The 22,834-nt window shown below is 45.3% G+C and overlaps 1 protein-coding gene across 1 annotated transcript in view; it reads right to left on the reverse strand.

Moving 5' to 3' along the window:
• Window positions 1-22,454, reverse strand: part of FNDC3B (fibronectin type III domain containing 3B) — a 354,613-nt gene extending 332,159 nt beyond the window's left edge. Inside the window, exon 1 of the mRNA XM_084638683.1 lies at window positions 22,250-22,454. The gene's annotated coding sequence lies outside the window, so the exon portion shown is untranslated. The remainder of the gene's footprint in view (window positions 1-22,249) is intronic.
• Between the last annotated feature and the right edge of the window lie 380 nt (window positions 22,455-22,834).

Raw genomic sequence — 22,834 nt, forward strand, 5'->3', positions numbered from 1 at the left:
CAACACTGAAAATCAAAATGTAGTCATCTCTAAATGGTAAACAGATTTTTGTTACAGAAGTTTCTCAATGACCTGGCTCACTCCTACATCTTGTGTTATTATCCAGAACTAGACAATCACTGCTGAGAAAAAGATCAGAGATCCCTTTAGTTATGTTACCCACACAACTCCTTGCATTAGGGCTGCATAACTTGCACGAACATAACCATTTCCTAGCCATTGTGCAAAGCAGTTTAACAGATCTGGATGCTCCTGCTAAGATCATCTAGGGGAAAAGGAAATATAACTGATAAAATGTTGCCATATAAAAGCTTGTGAAAACACTAAGAAAATCATGTAGCTACACCATTTCTCTCTATTTCAACACTGCCAGAAAGCACAGCCATTGTCACAGCTCTGCATAGCAACCACTGCCCCCTGTAACGTATCTCCATGTGATTAATGGATTTTAAATGAGTTACAGTATATGTTCTATGTCTAAATAAGTCTCAGACAGACAGACAGAACCAAGACATGCATCTTCTGTTTGGTTATTATGATAAGCACCAATGAACTGGCCAAGTCGCAAAAATATAACCCTGTTAGAACAGTTTATGGAATAGCAAAAAAATCCCCAGCCATATGCTCAATAGAGCCTAATTAAAAAAGTAAATTACACCACAGGCACAGGGTATGAGAAACTAACATCAAATCTGTTAAATTAAAGCCCAGGCAGAGTATTTATTTAACAGTTTGGATCATTTCCCCACCTTTATTTTGGACCAAGTTCCGTGGGAGTTTTGCACCATTAAGTACTACAGAATTTGACCCTTTGTTTCTTTTTACCTAACACTTGAAATATCATGCAACTTATGGTACACCAGCAGCATTCCAGGTGTTCCACATGAAATCACATTAGAAGAATCAAATTCTTAGACTTTCATTAATCAAAGCTGGAACATACTGTACAGTGACAAAATCTGAATCAACCATGAGCTCCTTGCCTATTAACAGGATTTATTATCCTAATGTAATAATAATGGCGTGGTATAGCACTCAGGGTGTCTTATTGAATTCTTATTATAGTGGCGCTGTTTGTGCGGCTCTAGGTTCTTCTAAGGTTTCTTATAACTCCAGCCATAACAATTTGCAACAGACTAAAGGATGGCATTAACAATGTCAGTTTGGGAGAGAATGTTTTTATACTAAAAATTTGGCCCTAAATTCAGGTTGATAAAAACGACAAAAAGACTTTGCTCTTATATATTGTTTAACAGACCAGTTTTGTGTGGCTCTATCAAGTTTAAAAAAAAACAAAACATTGAGACTCAAGTACATACGCATGAGGCAACCATGCTGGCTCTAAAGTAACAATTACAGTCAGATATATAATACTTTTTTAAAAAAATAAAAGCATATTCCATTCCTTTGAAAACATATCTGCATTTTCAGCATTCAAAATATGAAGTAAATAATATGCATTTTGAACATTTCCTTCTCTAACTTCCACCAGAATTACTTTTTGAATAGCAGTTAAAAAGCAAAAGCAAACACATTTAAACACACAAATCACAGTTAAAATATTTTCGGATTAACCTTAAACTGGAAATTAAAATTGGAAATTCATAGCTGAGGCTCACACTCTTTCTTAGCTCACCATTTATTTGCACCTTAAGGACACTGCACACAACAATCCTACATCAGGGAGGGCCTCAGCACAAACTGATTTGATATTCTGTGTAAACTGCAGTACCTCAGGTAGCTGCATACAGCAAAGTGAGTTATGGATTTAATACCAGCCCGAATTATGAGTTTACTGGATTTTGATGGGGTGTTGATTTTAACCTAGCTATACTAAGTCTGCATATCTGTAACAGCTCTCCAGGACGGGTGAGGTAATATCTGTTACTGGAACAACTTCTGCTGGCGAGAAAGACAAGCTTTCGAGCTGACAGCTCACCCACCTTGCTCTCTAATATCCTGGGACCAACACAGCTATAACAACACTGCATACAGGTCTCAGGAGTCAGAGACCACTATTTCCCCATGAGCTTTTTAAAATGTCCATGACTTTTGACATTTTGTGGACTTGTGCGTGCCAATGAGTGGGTAGATAGGAAGGTGAATGAACAGGTAAATAGTTGAACAACATTTATGGAGCATTTGCACAAAAAAGCTGATAAAAATCAGCGAACACGCTGCAGGGGGACATACCCAACCAGGCCAGTGGATACAATGAACTGAGGATCCACAAGCATGAAAGGCACAATCCTATTTTCTTTGAGGTTACAAAACAAAGCAAAAATACCACCTCCTACTGGAGTCACTAGGATCAGGATCAAGTCCTAGAAGACAAAGGCAGTATTAAACTAAACCAGGTATAGCACAAGCGTGGTTAGTAATAAGGCAGTCTAAGCGTATGTCTACACTATGAAATTAGGTCGAATTTATAGAAGTCAATTTTTTAGGAATCGATTTTATACAGTCGATTGTGTGTGTCCCCACTAAGTGCATTAAGTCAGCGGAGTGCGTCCACAGTACCATGGGTAGCGTCGACTTTCGGAGCGTTGCACTGTGGGTAGCTATCCCATAGTTCCTGCAGTCTCCGCCGCACCTTGGAATTCTGGGTTAAGCTCCCAATGCCTGATGGGGTAAAAACATTGTCGCGGCTGGTTTTGGGTATGTCGTTAGTTGCCCCTCCCTCCGTGAAAGGAACAGCAGACAATCGTTTTGCGCCTTTTTTCCATGCGGATGCCATACTACTTTCAGCAGACAGTGCAGTAGGACTGCTAACTGTTGTCATCGAACCACCGCTTCCGCTGCAACTCTGCTCTCCTGCTCTTGTCTCGATAGTGATTTCTCCATGTTGGCTGTCACTGGCTCCCGCTTCCACTGCAACTCTGCTCTCATGAATCCACCTCGCAGATCCTCTCGTCGTTCTCTATAAATATCTATTCTCGAGGCATCTGTCATCAGCCACCACTTCCGCTGCAACTCTGCTCTCCTGCTGATGCCATACCACGGCAAGCATGGAGCCCGCTCAGATCACTGCAGAAGTTATGAGCATTGTATACACCTTGCACATTATCCTGCAGTATGTTCAGAACCAGAACCTGCAAAAGCAGGCGAGGAGGTGACGGCAGCGTGGTGACAAAAGTGATGAGGACATTGACACAGACTTCCCTCAAAGTACAGGCCCCAGCAGTTTGGACATCCTGGTGGCAACAGGGCAGGCTCATGCCGTGGAATGCCAATTCTGGGCCCAGGAAACAAACACAGACTGGTGGGACCGCATAGTGTTGCAGGTCTGAGTTGATTCCCAGTGGCTGCGAAACTTACACATGCGTAAGGGCACTTTCATGGAACTTTGTGACTTGCTTTCCCTTGTCCTGAAGCGCAGGAATACCAAGATGAAAGCAGCCCTCACAGTTCACAAGCGAGTGGCAATAGCCCTCTGGAAACTTGCAACACCAGCTACCAGTCAATCGGGAATCAGTTGGGAGTGGGCAAATCTACTGTGGGGGCTGCTGTGATTCAAGTAGCCAATGCAACCACTGAGCTGCTGCTATCAAGGGTAGTGACTCTGGGAAATGTGCAGGTCATAGTGGATGGCTTTGCTGTAATGGGATTTCCTAACTGCGGTGGGGCTATAGACAGATGCATATCCCTATCTTGGGACCGGACCACCTTGGCAGCCAGTACATAAACCGAAAGGAGTACTTTTCACACAGGACATTTCACCAACATCAAAGTGGGATGGCCGGGAAAGGTACATGACGCTTGCATTTTCAGGAACTCAGGTCTGTTTGAACAGGTGCAGGAAGAGATTTACTTTCCAGACCAGAAAATAACCATTGGGGATGTTGGAATGCCTATAGTTATCCTTGGGGACCCAGCCTACCCCTTAATGCCCTGGCTCATGAAGCCATACACAGGCACCCTGGACAGTAGTCAGGAGCTGTTCAACTACAGGCTGAGCAAGTGCAGAATGGTGGTAGAATGTGCATTTGGACGTTTAAAAGCGCGCTGGTGCAGTTTACTGACTCGGTTAGACCTCAGCGAAATCAATATTCCCATTGTTATTACTGCTTGCAGCGTGCTCCACAATATCTGTGAGAGTAAGGGGAAGACGTTTATGGCGGGGTAAGAGGTTGAGGCAAATTGCCTGGCCGCTGATTACGCGCAGCCAGACACCAGGGCGGTTAAAAGAGCACAGCAGGGCGCACTGTGCATCAGAGAAGCTTTGAAAACCAGTTTCATGACTGGCTAGGCTACGGTGTGATAATTCTGTTTCTCCTTGTTGAAAACCTGCACCCTTGGTTCACTCTACTTCCCTGTAAGCCAACCGACCTCCCCCCTTCAATCACCGCTTGCAAAGGCAATAAAGTCATTGTTGTTTCAAATTCATGCATTCTTTATTAATTCATCATGCAAATAGGGGGATAACTGCCAAGGTAGCCTGGGAGGGGTGGAGAAGGAGGGAAGCACCGGGTGAGGTGGTGGAGGAAGGCAGGAGGGAAGGATAAGGCCACATTGCACTTCAAAACTTATTGAATGCCAGCCTTCTGTTGCTTGGGCAGTCCTCTGGGGTGGAGTGGTTGGGTGCCCGAAGCGTCCCGTCCCGTCCACCCCACGTTCTTGGGCATCTGGGTGAGGAGGTTATGGAACTTGGGGAGGAGGGCAGTTGGTTACACAGGGGCTGCAGCGGCAGTCTGTGCTCCTGCTGCCTTTCCTGCAGCTCAACCATACGCTGGAGCATATCAGTTTGATCCTCCAGTAGCCTCAGCATTGCATCCTGCCTCCTCTCATCACGCTGCCGCCACCTAACGTCTTGATCCAGCCACCTCTCCTCTTGCTCCCGCCACCTCTCCTCTCACCTGTCCTCACGTTCATTTTGTGCCTTCTTGGACTCTGACATTGTTTGCCTCCACGTATTCTGCTGAGCTCTTTCAGTGCGGGAGGACTGCTTGAGCTCAGAGAACATTTCATCGTGAGTGCATTTTTTTCGCCTTCTTATCTGCACTAGCCTCTGGGATGGAGATAATAGGGGGAGCGTTGAAACATTTGCAGCTGTGGGAGGAAAAAAAGGGAGAGTAGTATTTAAAAAGACACATTTTAGAGAACAATGAGTAGATGCTTTCACGGTGAACCAAGCTGTTAATATTACATAGCACATGTGCCCCCCTTACACACACCCAATTCTCTGAGATGATCGCTTCACCCCTCCCCCCACCACGTGGCTAACAGTGGGGATGATTTCTTTTCAGCCACAGGCAAACAGCCCAGCAGGAACGGCCACCTCTGAATGTCCCCTTAATAAAATTCTCCTATTTCAACCAGGTGACCATGAATGATATCACTCTCCTGAGGATAACACAGAGAGATAAAGAATGGATATTCCCTGAATGCCAGCAAACACCAGGACCATACGCTGCTATGCTTTGTTATGCAATGATTCCAGAATACGTGCTACTGGCCTGGCGTTGTAAAGTGTTCTACCATGGAGGATGGAATAAGGCTGCCCTCCCCAGAAACCTTTTGCAAAGGCTTTTAGAGTACCTCCAGGAGAGCTTCATTGAGTTGTCCCTGGAGGATTTCCCTTCCATCCCGAGACACCTTAACAGACTTTTCCAGTAGCTGTACTGGCCACGAATGCATCCAAAGTCTTCAGGGCAAATTAATCATTAAACACACTTGCTTTTAAACCATGTATTATATTTACAAAGGTACACTTACCAGAGGTGCCTTCTCCACCTTCAAGGTCCGGGAGCCTGTCTTGAGTGGGTTGAGGGGGTACTGGGTCCAGGTCCAAGGTAATAAACAGATCCTGGCTGTTGGGAAAACCGGTTTCTCTGCTTCCTTGCTGTGAGCGCTCTACAACCTCCTCCTCCTCCTCATCATCATCCTCACCCCCAAAACCCGCTTCCATGTTGCGTCCCACTCCTTGGACTGAGTCAAAGCACAGGGTTGGGGTAGTGGTGGCTGCACCCCCTAGAATGGAATGCAGCTCATCATAGAAGCAGCACGTCTGGGGCTCTGAACTGGAGTGGCCGTTTGCCTCTCTTTTTTTTTTTTTGGTAGGCTTGCCTGAGCTCCTTAATTTTCACGCGGCACTGCTGCGGTTCCCTCTTATAGCCTCTGTCCTTCACACCATTGGAGATTTTTTTCAAATATTTTGGCATTTTGGCTCTTGTAACGGAGTTCTGATAGCACGGCGATCCGATCGGTTCATGCTGGAGCTCTTTTGCGATTCTGGGACTGCATGGTCACCTGTGTTGATGACCTCACCACACTGGCCAAACACGAAATGAAATTCAGAAGTTCCTGGTGCTTTTCCTGTGTACCTGGCTAGTGCATCTGAGTTGAAAGTGGTGTCCAGAAAGGTCACAATGGAGCACTCTGGGATAGCTCCTGGAGAGCAATACTGTCGATTTGCACCCACACTACCCCAAATTCAACCCAGCGATGTCAATTTCAGCGCTAATCCCCTTGTCGGGGAGGAGTACAGAAACCGATTTTAAGAGCCCTTTAAGTTGACAAAAATGGCTTCGTTGTGTGGACGGGTGCAGGGTTAAACCGATCTAACGCTGCTAAATTCGGCCTAAATTCGTAGTGTAGACCGGGGCTAAGACAGTTACCAGTCCTGACATTCACGGGAGGGACAGTGCCGATCTTTGTACTGAGTCCAGAATTTGGGGTGAGAATGCAACGGTGGAATGCTAGGAAATAGTCTCGATAACTTCTATGACTTGAGACGCCAGGACAGATCCACTGTGACATATCCCGAACTTTAACACAACACATCGAGAGTCCGCATAAATATGAAAACAGTCACTTTATTTTTGACCATATAAGTTGCTCTCTATGGAGAGTCAGCTGATATGAAGCACCTTTTTTATTTGCTCTTTTATTTTATTGGCAAACACGGCCTGAGGATATCAAATCAAGCATTGTGCACGGAAGTCACACAGGTAACAGCTGTTCCAGCATAAAAGCAGGGAGACTCAAGCACATGGATAATTCTCAGAAAATTCTGTTTTGCTCTGATCCTCAGAGTAGATAAAAACGAATTACTGAGACTACCAGAGCGCCTATAATAATCTAGAGCAAGAATTTCCCCTGTTTTGGCACAATGAGATATACTGTTCTGTCTAACAGCCTAAAGAGTTATGAATCTAAATGGCAATATATTCAGTTTTTAAACCTACAAAACTAATCCTTGTCTTTATGTCCAAGACATTTACTGTATTACTTGTCTTCCAACAGACAACAGGACTGTAATTTTCCAAACAGAGCTGAAAACATGCAGAAGTAGAGCATAAAAAGTTAATTCTCCTTAGTGGAGCATTCACTTAAATTAACAAATCATTTTGCACCGCACAAGATTTAAGATTCCATTTTTTCTTTACACTGTTCTTGTAACAGTACCCTTTTTGTGTCTCTGATGCCTCTTCCTTCTTCTCCAATACCTAATAATGTCACTTATTTAAAGGGGAGGGGAAACAAAAAAAGATGTTCAGCTCTACAAACACAGCGTAAAGCATTTTAGGGTCCCTTTCTGACAACACCACTGAAATTTGTGCTTTGAAGTTTAATTTCGGACGTAAGTTTAACTCCTCATTTTTCCACTCTCCATCGCTGTTGGCAACACTATGGACCCTCCCTGCCACCGAAAGCACAAACTGGGAGTCCAGACTCCAACCTCCCTCTTAACCCACGCATCTAGGCCATGTCCAAACTTTGCTGTTTTTTACCCTCTATAAGATCTCCAAAATACATCTTTTCCATTTGTCCAAACAACTAACACTGCTATTCAGAAACCCATCATCTGCTGTCTCCTGCTACTAAAACCCAACTACTGAAACCTCCCTAATACCCAACTCATTCCCTTCAGGTCCATTCAAAACACTGTGAAGATTATCTTGTCTAGTCATTCTGACCATATTGTTCTCTCCTGCCTTCTCCCCCTGCCCCTCCCCCAAACCCGCACAAGATCCTGTGCAAGTTTCTGGTCTTTACAACTTAGCTCCTTCCTATTTATCCACTTGTGAAGCATCCCCTGCCCCCAACTCTACCAATGATGCCAGCTTCCATATCAATTTGTTCACTTGTCCCACAAGCGATTTCACTTTCTTCTATGCTGCTCCTTATGCAAGGAATACCCTCAGCAAATTAATCAGAAAAACCACTGCCCCACTTGCAAATCTCTCTTCAAGACCTACTTCTAACTGATGCCTATGGGAAACTTACCAATTGATTATGGCTAGGTAAATGGCCAGCAGGCACTTTTGACATTTGTATTTTTTTTCTTTTTATAAATAGGATATAGATCTAAAACAGCTATATCTGCACAGAGCTGGCCTATTTAAATTAATGTTTTTTAAAAGAAAATTTCAGTTAGTACAGTCATTAGATCATTAGTTGTTCAGGAGAGGGACCCTTTTTTCTTGAATCTTTAGAAGACTGGGACTCTAAGGCTGTCTAGGGTCTCTAGGTGCTACCATAATACAAATAATAAATAATATCACTGCACAGTAAAGATGACTGAACAGCTGCTCTTTCGGTTGACTGTACATGGAAAAATGACAAATCTATCAGATGTGTGCTTGATTAATGAATAAGCTAGATGGAGCAAATCCACTGAAACACATGACGGTCCCCACAGATGGAAACATCTCATTAGCAGAAGGAAGAGGGCTTTGTTTTTTAACATACAATAAGATAAACAGTTACTTCCTTTAATGCATTTTGCTTTGAGATACAGTATTTTCAGACAAACACTTTCCACCATTACAAAATAATGCTTGCAACAGTCCTCTTCAAGGCAGACCTTACAACAAGTTCCGTAGTCAATCTGCCAATGCAGAATACTTGACAACAGCTAGCAGTGCCCCATTACTGAACTCAAGAGATGACTCAGTGGAAACTGGCATTTGAAAAACTTGTTGTCATCCTACACTAGATACAATTGAATAGGAACAAATTTCTCACTTTTGTTAACGCAATAGCCTTCCAGCCCAACCACACTTAACTATGGTATGGTGAATTAAAGTCGCATTTTCAGGCCCAACACATTTTGCTTAAAAATGATTTTACAAAATCTAATTTGAATAGAAAGACTTTCATTAACTGTATGTGACTGGAAAGAGGGGGTTTAAAATAGACTGTAGAAATAAGTATTCCCTTGAAGTGCTGGAAACCCAGACACAACAACATTATGTTAGCACCAGCTAAGTTAAATGGAATAGCAACTGACTGAAATGGACGAATATAGTTTCACTATCCAAACTGAGGAATGTTCAGTAAGCAAAAACACAGTAAAAAGTAAATCAGGTTCCATCTGGCAATGCAACTGTTCCTATAGAATTGCTACAAAAGAATGAGCACGTTACACTATCTTGTGCTGTCCTACAAATTTATTTTTAGCTGAAAAAACAAACTTGGTTCAAAGTGCATTCCAAGCTTCTGTTTTTATGATTTAACACTAGTCAGTAATTTCAGCACTTGCTATTAGCTTAACCCATCCACAGTGTCAGAAAGTTCCAATTTATTTTGAATTACCATGCCACATTAGTTACCCAGCTCTTCACACTGCGATCACTCCACTTATTGAAATGTATTCACTTGTAAAGGTTTCAGTATTTCCACCCCAATTATAAAAAATAATTAGATGTCAGAGACCCACAATAGGTAATGCTGTGCCCTCTATAAAGCAAAAAACATTACGGGGGTCAGGGAGGCAACTCAGCCAAGAGGCAATGACTATGAAAGGAAACAATTCCTCCACTGGCTAGGTGGGACTACACTGGAAAGGGGCTCTTCCTAAATCTGGTAGAGAAGCACCTCCCAGTCTTCCCTGCCCCAACACAGTTTCACTGGCAGTCAGGGGCCATGACTGTCATTGTTATGCAGGTCACAGCCCTGGCCAGATATACCACCACCAAAGCCACTAACACTGTAGGTAGTTGGTATATAGCCCCACTGCCACTGTACTGACAGTTCATTCATCCCTACACACAAGGGAGGGAGGAGGAAGAGCTTTAGGTCAGTCAATGAAGACATCTCTGGCAATTTCATAAGCTTCAGAAGAAAAAAAAACTCAACAAAAAACAACACAACACAGCATGTTTTTATTAATCATTATTATTATTTGTATAGCAATCACATCTACAATTCCTGTTGTACAAGTTACTGTCCAAACAAAGAGAACACACATTTTCTGCCTCAAGTAGGTAACAAACTGAATGTGGGAGAACTAAATGCGAAAAGTGAATGAACGAAAAATTCTCTGGGTGCCAGCAAGGTCTTGCAGAAACCTCCTCATCCCCTCCACACATCCAGAAGGGGTTTTGGTGGACAAAGGAGGAATGTATAAAAAACATCAACCTGTTCACTGAGGAGACATACCATATAGTAACACGAATCATCAACTATAATTCCCTTCAAGAAAGTTGTCCTCTAGCTACCTGCTTACTTAGGGTTTTCTATAGCACCCACCTCCATTCATGGAATTGAGTTTAGAACCTAAACTTAGTTTGCTAGATACAAACTATTAATTGTGTATCCAGACATACATTATATGGTGTGTACGGAACACAATCAACCACGGGTGTTTTGGCTACCCAACCACACTGTCAAACAGGAAGCTGTTTCTCCCTCAGACCCTTTTCAAAAGTGGCACAACCAGCTGACATACTCAGGATCACTCTTTACTCCGGGGGGGAACTCTGTGCCACTGCGCATGTACAGAATTTATAGTCCCCACAGATTTCTTTGCTTCCCCACAGAAAAATTACCTTCTGACAGGGAAGCAAAGGGAAGCCACAACAGCAGTTATGCAACCCTCCCGAGCAGTAGGTTTTGGGTGCCCAGGGCAGCTGGCAGAGAGTTAAATCACTGTGGAGCGGAAGGTGGGACTGGGGAAGATCCAGCTGGTGGCTCCTACCCTGCGCCAGGCTCAGCTTCTAGTTCTGGCTGGGCTAGGGAGGACGGGACTTCCTCTCCCCGTGCATGGCATCAAGGACCGGGTCAGACCCACCCCCAAATTTCTCCCCGAGTTGCAAGAAGCTCTGCAAACTCCCCCGTTTCCCCACACACAAACACTCCCTGCACCCATCACTCCTCTGCTGCAGGGGGACGGATCCCCCATGCATCCAGACCCCCTCATACCCAGACCCTCCCACTGAGCTTCACTCCCCCACGCCCAGAACCCCCCCCATGAACCCCTCTCCCCCCGCACCTGGACCACCCCGACAAGCCACCCACACCTAGATCCCCACCCCACTAAGCCCCACTCCACCAGCATCTGGACCCCCACTGAGCCCTCACACCCAGACCCCCCTGCTGAGCTCTATCCCACCCACACCCAGACCCTCCCTGCTTAGTCCCTACCACCTTCACCTAGACCCCCCTGCAGAGTCCCATTATCGTTGCACCCAGAACCCCCCAACAAGCCCATGTGCATCCAGATCCCTTGCTTATCCAGATCCCGCACTGAGCCGCATGCACCCAGATTGCCCCACACAGAACACTCTCAATCCACACCTGGATCCCCCACACTTGGATCCTGCCTTGTTGAGCCTACATGCCCGCACCGGTGCACTTGGCACAGAGGGGCATGGCCCTGGGGTGTTTCTGGGGCAGGTCCAGTCCATGCACTATGTCAGGGTTGTGTGCAGCCTCACTGCTGAGTCCATGTCCTGCGGGGGGGGATGCACAGTGATCTCCCAGTGATCTCTCCAGTGGTCTATGCTCAAGCTTCCACATTTATTTGACAATAAAGATACAGCTTTGACAATAAAGTTGAGATTCTCCCATAATTTTGCAGAATTTTAAAATACTGTGCGCAGAACTTTTTATTTTTTCGCATAGAATGCCCTCAGGAATAACTCTTACAATGTGGGAACGCCAGGAAGGGCTCAGTGGCTGACACAGAACATGACTGTAGCTGACTGCCCACGCAAGAAATTGCATAGGGTTTTTGTGAACATTTGTCAAGGCCTAGGTTCCCTCTAAGCTGTGCGGCTGTGCCTACAGGCACTCAGGGCTGTGGCAGGGAGAGATGCCTCTCCCACAGTGCCCCTCCACAAGCCCTGACCCAGCCCAGCCTGGATAGTACTCGGTTTATTCTCTCCCCGCTGCACCTACTCGATCCTCTCAGCTAGCAGGCTGCCTGCCAGTGACGGGGGGGTGGGGCAGATGGAAAGGAGCCTTACAGCAGTGGCCAAGACTGCGGACGGACCTGCCACAGCCAGAGGAGAGGCGCCCCTTCCCCGGCCCCAGCCCAGGCCCAGAGATGCTGTGGGGAGAGAGAGAGCTGGGGGGAGTCCTCTCTCCCCACTGTATCTCCAGAGCCCCTCCTTCACCCCAACCCCTCATCCCCAGCCCCACTCCAGAGCCCACACCCCTAGCCAGGGCCCTCACTTCCCCCCACACCCAAACCCCCCTGGCCCAGCCCCTCATACGCGGCCCCACCCACAGCAAGAGCCCTCAGCCCCCACACCCTAACCCTCTGCCTCAGCCCTGAACCACTCATCCCCGGCCCCACCCCCAAGCCTATACCCCCAGCCAGAGCCCTCAACCCAACCCTTTTCCCCAGCCCTGAGCCCTTCATCCCCAGCCCTGAGCCTGCACCCCCAGCTGGAGCTCGAACCCTCACCCTCTCCCACACTCCAACCCTCTGCCCCAGCCCCACCACATGAATTTTGTTACGTGCACCAATATGGTGGTTGTGTGTCACACATTACCTCCATATTGGTGTACATTGTGATGGGTTGGATCACAGAAACCCCCTTGGGGCTGCCAACTAGTGCCAAGACTACTTCTGCCCCTGCTTTCCTGCCCTGGCAGCTTGGGACTTCAGTGCCCTGCGTGGTTTGAGCCAGACCCACTAGCCTGCTGCAAACCCAGACTCAGGTCTGAACCACATCCCCCAACAGCTGTAGGGTTAATTGAAAGCAACTTAAGAAGCATTCCTGTCTTTTAACACTCAGATGCCTAACTCCCAATGGGGTCCAAACCCCAAATAAATCCGTTTTACTCGTTATAAAGCTTATACAGGGTAAACTCATAAATTGTTCGCCCTCTATAAATAACACTGATAGAGAGATATGCACAGCTGTTTGCACACATACCCCTCCCCCCAGGTATTAATACATACTCTGGGTTAATTAATAAATGAAAAGTGATTTTATTAAATACAGAAAGTAGGATTTAAGTGGTTCCAAGTAATAGCAAACAGAACAAAGTGAATTACCAAGTAAAATAAAATAAAACCCGCAAGTCTATGCTTAATACAGTAAGAAAACTGAATACAGATAAAACCTCACCCTCAGAGGAGTTCCAGTAAGCTTCCTTTTACAGACTAGTCTCCTTCTAGTCTGGGTCCAGCAATCACTCACACCCCCTGTAGTACTGTCCTTTGTTCCAGTTTCTTTCAGGCACCCTTGGGGGTGGAGAGGCTCTCTCTTCAGCCAGCTGAAGACAAAATGGAGGGGTTTCCCAGGGGTTTAAATAGACTTTCTCTTGTGGGTGAATACCCCTCCCTCCCCCTGTGTAGAATTCCAGCTACAAGATGGAGTTTTGGAGTCACATGGGCAAGTCACATGTCCACGCATGACTCAGAACTTACAGGTAGCAGCCATGGTTTACATCAGGGATCTGAAATTCAAATTACCAGGAGGGCCGCATGAAGACTAATACATTGGCCCGAGGGCCGCATCACTGCCCCTGCCGCCCCGCCTCCACTCTCACTCCACCCCTTCCATGAGGCCCCGCCCCATCCCTTCCCCACCCCCATTCCAACCCCTTCCCCAAAGTCCCACCCCAACTCCACACCCTCCCTGCTCCTATTCCAACCCCTTCCCAAAATCCCCACCACTCCCGGCTCCTTCCCCCTACCTCCTGGAAACTGCTAAGTGCCGCCAAACAGCTGTTTGGCAGCGGAAAGCACCTGGAAGTAGGTAGATGAGCGGGGAAGAGGCGCGCTGGGGGGGGACAGTAGGAGAGGGGACCTTGGTGGCCACAGGAAATAACTGGGAGGGCACAGGGGAGCTTGGCGGGCCGCAGCAAATAGCTCTGTGGGCCGCATCATGTTTGAGACCCCTGGTTTACATGCTACCTTTAACGTCCTCATGTAGACTTCTTATGTGGATTGGAGGCTTCCAAGATCCATTATCCGTTAAGTGCTTCTTGATTGGGCACTTAATTTGCACATTCCTTTCTCAAAAAGCTGACCAAATGCTTTACTAAGGCTACTTAAAAATCAAGCAAGTACACAGCCAATATTCATAACTTTGAATACAAAAATGATACATACTTACAAATAGGATGAATAGATTCAGTAGATCATAACCTTTACAGAGACAGATTATACGGCACACATAGCATAAAACATATTCCGTTATGTCATATATACATTTATAAGCATATTTCCATAAAGCCTTATGGGGTGCACCGTCACACACATAACAAAATTCACTCTGCACATGCTTGGGAAAAAAATAGAGGGAACACTGGTCAAGTCTCTGACAGCAAACAGCTAACAGACTCGAGCATAAAACTCACATTCTCAGTTTATTTCTGTACATTGCCTGGCTATGGCTTAGTCGAGAATCCATCTGCTATGTTCTTATCTTAGCCCATGTTCCCCCCTTTGGGCATAAAGGGCCAATTCAAAGACAGTATACAAGTTGTGAGTGACTAAGTTGGTGCAGTTTACAAAATTCTCCCAGTCCTATGGCACATAAATTACACCAGCCTGGACCCTGTTAAACCTACTTACCACTGTGTAACTTACACATCACCTCTGAATTTAACCCAGTACGTTCATAGAGAACCACTACGTGCTTTATATTTTTTTCCCTACATAAATTAGTACCAAGCAGAGAGCAGTGGGTCTAATCAAGAATAATCCCCTTCTGCTGGCTTTTTCAGTATTGCCAAGTCCAAGTGTTCCAAAGGCACAAGTCATGCCATGCAAAATCAGGAGTTTGGCTTAAAAAATCATGAGATTTAAAAAAAACAAACACTGAGTTCTTTATATCTGCCTTCTGATTTGGGAGTCTTTGGGGGTTCACATTTTCAAACTTTTTTTTTTTTCCATTGAAATGAAAGCTCAGATTCTCAATTACGAGATTCCAGGAAGTCAGGCTTTAAGAAAAGACACCCAAAATCATGAGACTTAGTAATAATGCTCACTTCCAAGTGCAAATGCACAATTCACGCTTGATTTTCAAACTCACTACTTACATTGTTAGATACCTAAGACAGGTATTTGGGCGTCTAACTTTACGCACAAGTCTCAAGTCCAGAACCTTTGTGTTTTAGGCTCTGTCATCTTTGCTCTATTGATTTGACCTGGAATGTAGGTACTATTACCTGCTATATGTGTGCTCTAAACTAGAGTTCCTGAAAGCATTTTTCTTTGCTCATGTCTGTTTAGACACCTCTCATTATTTGATTTCCTGGATACTCCCTAACAGGAAATCTATTTAATCCCTTCAAGTATCCATGAAAGCTGTATCTTCCTTTCCTTTCTTGTTCTATTACTCTACACTGCTAAATAACACTCAAGAGGCACGTGACACTAATGAGGCACCCGGGCCAGAGATCAAACTTCCTACAAGTTAAGTTACTTACCATGTTATCCAGGCTGCCCGCTGACACTCATCTTTTGTCATAAAACTGGCATGTACTTCCCTGACAATGGCATCATAATACACGAGCATGGGCACAAGTAGCTAAGCAATCGAGCACTAAATATGGATCAATGAGATGGAATCCCAAAACAAATCAAACCTGTCCATTCTAATTCAGCTTCTGCATCCAAGGTTCAGGAGCTCTACCATCACACTTTATAAGAGGGCTCAGCTTAACTAACCAACAATACAAAAACGTGGAGATCAACAGATGTGGAATTTGCTTTGTTCTATAATGCAACTGAATATTAGTGTTTCATTACAGGAAGCAGGAGGGGAAGAGTAAAAAAAAGTTACTATAGTAAAGTTATCACCCCTATGCCAGGCCCTGACAAAACTGGCTAAAAACTCATTAAGTGGGATGTGTCTGAATTTTTTCTGACTAGATTACAGGGGTGAGGGAGACTGTTCCATGACATTCCAAGCGCTTCTAGGCATAGAGAGCCATCTCTCTCACTTATCTTTCCAAAATATGCTTCATGAAGCACACTTCCGAAAGCATAAAGCACATTTTTAGAGACAAAACATACTCCTTGTTTATAATTCATCCTTCCCTGAGAATCTAATACATGTGTTCAAACTAAGTGTTCAACAGACCATTCCAAAGAATTCCATATAATCCTATATAAAGCAGCTTTATGTCATATAACCATAAGGAGAGAAAAGTTATACACTCTTTAGCAAGGGAACAACTACATCCTAAAACTTAAATCACAGAGTAGAAAAAGCAAGGAGTCATATAGCCTATCGATTCCAGAAAATTTCCATGTTCATCTTTTATGATGAGCAAAAAAGCAAAGTGAAACATTTAAATTAATTGTTGGCATTACTCCACTGAAGCCAAGAAAGTTACACCAGGGATGAATCCAGCTCAAATGCAATAGGAGGTGCCTGGATAGTGGATGTCAATATTAGCTGCATAGTTTGCTTTCTCCAGAGAAAAAAAGCAACACAATTATTATTCATAATGTTAGATTTATGTTTTGTAAGTCACTCTGATAAGACGGCATTGTAATGATCTCAGTTTAGCAAATGGAAGATTATCCCAAATGGTAACCATCATTCACTAATAACTGCATGCCGCTATAATTATAAGTCAGTATTACTCAGAAAGGCAAACAGGGAATGCTTTCCATACAGTAATTATAACATGTATTTTTATGCAGCTAACAGCTGACAAATACAAGGGTACATTATTTGTCAACGGCTTGTGAGTTTCATAACAGATTGTGTAATATAACTTAACAGAAAATTAGTGATCATATAAAATCTATAATCTTCTCCAGTCCTATTTCCAGCTTATTTGTTTATAATTCAGTAGACAAGGGAAAACGTGTGTTTAAATTTCAATACCTTACCTGTACTTTTAACACAAATAAGCTATGCAGCATACCATATTTCACATACATCAGGAAGCTGCAAGTCATAAAGACTCAATTTTTGTCCTCAAATGCTTCTCTGAGAACAGCAAACACATATAAGGGCAAAATTTAGCCAACTGTATTTAGCAGGATTTGTCTTACATCCCCCATTTAATTGCCATGATTTGCACAAAGAATATTTTACATGCAATATACTAATAGGTAATTTTAAGAAGTTGCAAAGTATTTTAATTTGCTCTAATTCTTTTATAAATTTACCATATACTTCTTACAGTTAAAATATCAACATCATAAATTAAGGATCCTTTTAACTTTCATTCTAAGTCCTTCATACAGCTAATTCTAGCTATATTTTACCGAAATCTATCTCAAAAACATTTACTATATACACTTCTGGGACCAAATCCTATTGCCCCTACTTAGTCATTACCTTGGGCAAATTTCCATTGACTTCTGTTTATAAACAGACCTGACCAGAGTCAAGTACCAAATTCAATGTTTGGCTTTTTGTCATTAAATTACAATAGTCTACTTAAGTGTTAAGTGATATACTTATTCCAAAATGCACATCTATGCATGGAGTTTCTGTGACTTTTACAGCTCTGACAAAAGTGTATTGACAGAAAATGCTGTTATTTTTGAGAATACCATATTGAATGTATTATAATACATTTTTGTTGGAAAAGGACTCTTATATTATACTTCGTTAAAATTGACATTTTGCTGTTTATATGTTACAGATGCAGATCGTTTTCAACTTTTGTTTACTTAGAAGATACCGAAGGGGTGAATTACCTTCTATTTACAGTACAGTTTATTTGTAACAAGATTATTAATTAGTTTAAACACAGAAAGTGTGACACTCAAAAAGTAGTATATTTTAACCTTTAAACTTTTTAATATTATATGTGATGGCAACCTATCTTTTCACAAGGAAAGGAAACTTAAATTGTCCTTCAATGCCACATCATTAATAAATTCTACAGGCTTTTTTGTGCAAAACTGAAGTTTAGAGTGATTGCACTTATCTTCTAGTGAATATACTGATACTGTCATGGTTTTGCATCCAGATTATGGGCACAGATTTAGTATATGTAACAGCATGCTCTCAAAGGAGACTGATCTCTCCAGTGTGCTGTTACAAATTCCATAACAGAGCACAAGTTTAAATTATCTTTTTCCCTGGATATCTGTAATCCAATAAAGAATTTGTTATGCTGAGGGAGAATATGTTTAGAACTGATGATTAAAATGCGAACTAACACATCTCAACTGGAAAACTGTTTAAGGAGTTATCTATTTTCAAATTCACGAACATTCCTGCCTGTAGATGGCCTGTTACCGTTGTGTATCTATTGGCTCCTATTTCCACTTTGTTGTTTGAAGAACTTCCCTCTTCCCACATACCTTCTGTCTCCAGGGGCAGATCACACAGTGACACTAAACCATGGTCATAAACAACGCTACTTCTTTCAGAGTAGCAGCCGTGTTAGTCTGTATTCGCAAAAAGAAAAGGAGTACTTGTGGGCACCTTAGAGACTAACAAATTTATTTAAGCATAAGCTTTCGTGAGCTACAGCTTACTTCATCGGATGCATTCTTCTGATATTCTTGTTTAAAAGGATTCCCTGTTGCTCAAGTGCTGTATCTTGGTAGTGCTGGGAAGATCAACTAAGCAAGTTAACTGCTGATTTGAGAAATCCTTCAGCTCCATGTCAGCTTATACAGCAGAAATGAAAATTTCAGTCTTGCTGATTTGCAGTATTTTTCACCACACAGTTATGATCTACAGAGACACACAAGTCCCCAGATTTAATGGCCTGATACCAAACCATTCTTTGCGGAGGGTCTTTGTCTCTGGAATTAATTTGCCTGGTACTCTGACAGAGTCGGAGTTTGCCGGCCCTTGTACTGATCTCAAAGGTCAATCTCTTTTCTCAGGCTTTTGCTTGGGCAGCAGAGGTGGGTAAATGGATTGAGAGACAAAGATAATTCTGGCTGAACAAAGTCACTTGCTGTATTCAGTTGTGTGATACTTTTTCTAATAATATACATTTTAGAAGTTAAAAGTAAGGTCCCAATACTGAAACCATTTACTCATACTGTAAACTTGACTCACGTGTGTTTGCAGAATTGGGCCCTAAATTTTTGAGCAAAAAAAACAATTAAACAGTTCACAAATGAACTGCCCCTCACTCACACACACACACTCTTCATATATTTACTTGTGTAAAATTAGGGGGTTAAATTTACACAAGTCCAGATTCCCCATCCCTTTCCTTACGGGTGCTGATGGAAGACAAAGTGAGCAGATTAATGAAATTTACATCTGATGAAAAATTTATGTGCACGAAGTTTTTGATTTATTCTGACTTCTAGGTGATTACTACCATAACCTGAAGAGCTTTTATGAAACTGGGATCCAGAGTGCAATCACTTCCAATTAAAAATTTAATTAACAGACAGCACTATTGAGAAGATAGTTTCAAACTGCAAGCTTCCCACAGACACAATCTCAAGCTTCCCATCCAACATATATTTGTTATTATTGGCTATATGTAAACTATATATTCAGTTACAACAGTCTGTTTTGGAAGCTGACTTTCTTCATTTATCTCCTGGCCAGGTAGTGGGTAGGATAACAGTGTGAAAAATCTCACCAATGTCCGAGCAATGACCTCAAATGAACCCACATGAGCAGATCCACTTCAAAAATGGTAAATGATTCAGCTTCCATGCCTTGGGCTACATTAACAGCATAAGCTACTCAAACAATACCAAACTGGGATGAATACATAGGGCACTTTTGGGCCAGTAGAACCCTGTGTCATATTAGGCTCTGAGATGTAACCACCAAAACCCAGCACCCTTGAGACTGATGACGGGCAGAGCAGATATTGTAAGAAACTGGGAGAAGATCACTGACAGGTTGCTTCTGTGTAAGACTCCACTGAGAACAGTGTATAAGGAAAGAGCACTTCATAGCCTGAATGACCCAGGCATGCTGCCAAGAAATATCTTCCTCTTGTGGTGGCAACAACAGGATACTTCCCTAACTAGCTCCTCTACTATTGCCCAGAGACATGCAGGTGGTAAGAAAGGAGTGGGTGAGGGAAGCAGAATGCTGCTACTAATAGAAGGAGCCATCCAACTTACCAACCCAGCCGACTGCTGAGGGATATGGGGGATGACGATAGGGATAGCATATCTCTTACCAGGGAGGCTGTCCAGCCAGCACTCTGCCCATGTCTAGACTAGGAAAATAGGTCATGCTCAAAAACACAATAGCTAACATGTTGTTAAACACTATCTACACTAGAGTTTAACACCTTTTAAAAAACATTATCTAACTGTGGTCTACCCTAAGCTTCTCAGTAAGGAAAACAGTTAGAGGGTAGAACGAATGTGATGAAGGCACAGGGAACCAGGAAACCTGAAATCTGTTCCCAACCATGGCACCGATTCTCTGTGGGACCTGAAGTTACGTAATTGCTCTGTGCCTCAGTTTCCCCATCTGTGAAATGGAGATAGTGCTGCTCTACCTCCTTACAGTGATTACAGATACTCAGATGGAAGGTGCTATAAAATGCAAGTTATATTAATTATTATTATTAAGCCAATGTGTAACAAATTTTTAAAAAATTCTAATGAATATGGATGGCATGAATTGCTCCTTACTTTAAACTCCAGACCACACAACCTTAGCCAAAACCTTAATATATAAACGGAGTATTTGACAGGAGTGAGAGCTAAGCTGAGTCTGAAAGAGGATAAACTTAAAAGAGAATTATATTTTTCAAGCTCTCTCTCTCCTGGTAATGTTCCATTTTTAAAGGTGTCTGGCAGAAGAAATAAAGTTTCCAGGATTTTTTCCTTTACAAAGTGGGAGGGAGGGAGGCTGGAGGATGTTGCCTGGGTCGGTCTGTCTGTCTCTCGCTCTTTTTCTCCAACGTGCCCCCTGGATCCAGACATTTTGGAAAGAGTTTGTAGATAGCTGGAGACTCTGCTGGTGCAACGAGGAGGAGCCTTGGCTTCTTCACCCGAGTGACATTCCCTAAGCCGGACAGAGGGGCCAGACAGTACGTGCTGGCCACAGAGCGGAGGTTCTGTCTCCCCCCCTGCACCCATCGCCTCCTGCTCCCAAACCCAGCCGCAGGGCACAGATTTCCAACCTCCCTTCTAATCACACACACACACACACCCAGCTCCTCCTGCAGGGAGTCAGAAGCTGGGGAGGAGGGAGGCTCCACACACACACAAAAACCTCTTCCAAGTTTAAAGCCGATTTTCCATTCCGGCTCAGATTGCCATGGCAGGATGACCATCAAAGAAAGGCGAGAAGAGGAGGAGGAGGAGGAGGCGGCGGCCGTGGGGGAACCGAGGAGAGGAGACGGGGCTGGTGCGGGGATGAGGATGGGGAGGGGGCAGGGAAAGGCCAGGCAGGCTGAGTCCGGCAGCGCTCCGCGGAGCCTCTCTGGATTACTAGGCTCTGATGGAGTGTCTCCCGGCTCCCAAACAAACTGCTGCTTCCACTCCCCGGGCCGAGCCCTGACACCAGCCCCTTCCCCCCAGCCTGCTCCAGAGGCGGCGTCAGCATTTCGCCGCCCCCACCCTCCTCCGCCTTCCCCCGGGCTGTAAAATTCCCACTTTCCACCCTGCAGACCCGTGTCCCCCCCCACCCCAAAAAAAAAAATCCTCCCCCAGCTCTGCGCTGCAACGTGGGGTAGCAGCGGCGCCGCCCCAGGAGCAGACAGATGGTCCCGGCTGTGTCTAGTTCCCCCGTTGCCCCCGGGGGCTGGGGGCGTTACACAAGCCCTATGATGGGGGGGTCAGAGGGATAAGGGGGTGCATAAATGCAAGGGGGGGTCAAGCCACGGGGGGGGGCACGAGGCCCAAGCTGGCTGGTCTCTCCTCACGGCACCGGCAAATGGGGGAAACTTTCTGCAAAGTGCTGCCGCTTCCCGTGCTCCGTGCAAGCCCCCGGCTCCGGGGCGCGCCCACCCACCCGGCCTCGGCCCTTCCCCGCCGAAGCGGGACGGGTGCGGGACGGGGCGGGGAGCCACAGACTAACTCCGGGGGCTGCGCTCGTCCTGCCCCAACTCCGGGCTGCTGCAGCCGCGGGCACTCGGCGTGAGCCCCGCCGGGGGGGCGCTGCCGCGCGGAGCGGCCGGGCCGGGGACGCCGCCTTACCTTCGCAGGGGCTGAAACGGGGGCGGGGTGAGCGGCCCGGGCGCGGCGAGCCCGTCGGCGGCAGGCAGTCCGGTGAGAGCCCGGCGGGCGGCGGGGGCTACCAGGAGAGCTCGGAGGGGGATTCCGCCATGTCAATGATGTCGGGACCACATGGGGACTTGCGACCAGCCCACACTACCATACAGTCTGGAGTAGCAGCTACTGTGGAAAAAATCCGCGGCGGGAGAGGCGAGGCGAGGCGAGGCGAGGCGGGCGGGGAACGGGGGGCGGGCGAAGGGAGGGACCCGCTGCGCCGGCCCGACGCGCTCGGCAGCCCGCTGGTCGCCGGGCAGCTGCCCCGCCTGGGGCCGTCTTCAGCGCCCAGCAAGTCCCCGCCTGGCCCCTTGCCCTCGCCCCCGCCCCCGCCTGGAGCCGCACGGGCCCGGCGCCCATGCACCCCCCCCCCCCAAGCAGAACCCAGCTGGGCGAGGAGGGTGTTTGAAGGAGGGTGTTTGCGGGGAGTGGGAGCCTGGAGCAGCCCCTGCCCCATTGTCCGTTCACACACACTTGTCTCCTTCTCCCCGCCCTGCTCCTCCACTCCCCTCT

This window comes from Lepidochelys olivacea (assembly GCF_965140295.1).
Source record: "Lepidochelys olivacea isolate rLepOli2 genome assembly, chromosome: 9".
Lineage (NCBI taxonomy): Eukaryota > Metazoa > Chordata > Testudines > Cheloniidae > Lepidochelys > Lepidochelys olivacea.